The 1401-nt window shown below is 40.9% G+C and overlaps 1 pseudogene across 1 annotated transcript; it reads right to left on the minus strand.

Annotated features, from left to right (window-relative positions):
* Window positions 1–502: 502 nt before the first annotated feature.
* LOC308649594 (olfactory receptor 14C36-like) lies at window positions 503–1083 on the minus strand (annotated as a pseudogene). The gene has a single exon. The product of its transcript is annotated as an olfactory receptor 14C36-like (transcript).
* Between the last annotated feature and the right edge of the window lie 318 nt (window positions 1084–1401).

Here is a 1401-nt window from a genome sequence, read left to right on the forward strand (position 1 = left end):
AGTCATGTCCACCATGCACTGCAGGCACGGTCAGTGGTTTCTGTGTCAAGTTTCTTCAATACAAACCTCGAGAGACCTCCTGGCTGCTCTCCCTAGTGTGTCCATTTGAATTTATACATTTGTACCCTCTCTCATGCAGAGGGACACAGAGAAAAACACATTTTACTCAGAATGGTCTTTATTATTTATATTTGTGCCTGGAATAAAATGTATTATTGCCAAAAAGTGGACATTGTTTCATAGCTCAGCAGGTAGTCTCATATGTGGAGTAAGTCTTAAATATGTTACTGCTTTCTCTTTTTCTATAATTCAACCTAATGTCATTTTATGAAGGATGAATAGAAATAATAGTGTAAATCACAAAATTATTATATTAAAACTTTCATGGGTCTTAATTAAGTGATACCAGGGTAAGCAGCGTAACTTGTAAAGCCCAGATTTGAAGACCTTCATCTAATTATAAATCTTAACAGTAAAATTAGGCTAATGTTGAAATGCATCTTTATCTTTTCCCTGAGAACAACTGTGTTCCTATTACTCTCCCCACAGCTTCCTTTACCTGTTTGTTCCTGAGACTGTAGATGAGAGGATTCAGGAAGGGAGGAACCATGGTGTAAAAGGCAGAGAGAACCATGTCCTGGAGTGTGTCAAAGGTTGCTGAGGACCTCAGGTACACACCTGTGCTGGAACTGAGGAAGACAGACACCATGAGGATGTGAGGGGTGCAGGTGGAGAAGGCCTTCCCTGGGGCTCTGGTGGGAAATTTCAGAACAGCAGAAAATATGCAAATGTATGACATGATTATTATAGCAAAGCAGCCACCACCAACTTTTATAGTAAAGACAAGAAGAAGGACCTTGCTGCTTATAGTGTCAGAGCAGGAGAGCCTCAGCAGAGAGGAGAAGAACTGAGGTACCACGTTTGATGGCAGAAGGACAGCCAGAATGTGTTCCTAGTATGTACCCCTGCATACAGCAGACCACTGAGCAGGAAAGCCAGGGTCATTTGGACACAAAACTGAGGTTCATGATGAGCATGTACTGGAGGGGCTGGCAGATGGTCACCTTTGCTCTCTTGTATCATTCTTTAATGCACAGAACATTTAATTATGTACATCCTGAACTCCATCTCTGTCATTTCTTCTGCTGTGCTGGCCCTTGATTCTAATAATTTAGTATCTTGGTTTGTTTGGGGCACTTTCTTCCCTTTTTTTTCATGGTGTTTGGGTATCTTCCCTTCTATCACTGTGGATCTGATTTGTTACAGTTTTTACCCTGTAGGCTTATGGTGTTCCTGCAGGATTCCAATACCTCTCCTTTAGTGGGGAGAACAATATTAACACATTGCAATACAAACCAAAACCAAATTTGCTTTAAACCAAATAGCTGCTATTAAGATGTT

Source organism: Spermophilus citellus (genome assembly GCF_964194105.1).
Source record: "Spermophilus citellus genome assembly, chromosome: 1".
NCBI classification, from domain to species: Eukaryota; Metazoa; Chordata; class Mammalia; order Rodentia; family Sciuridae; genus Spermophilus; species Spermophilus citellus.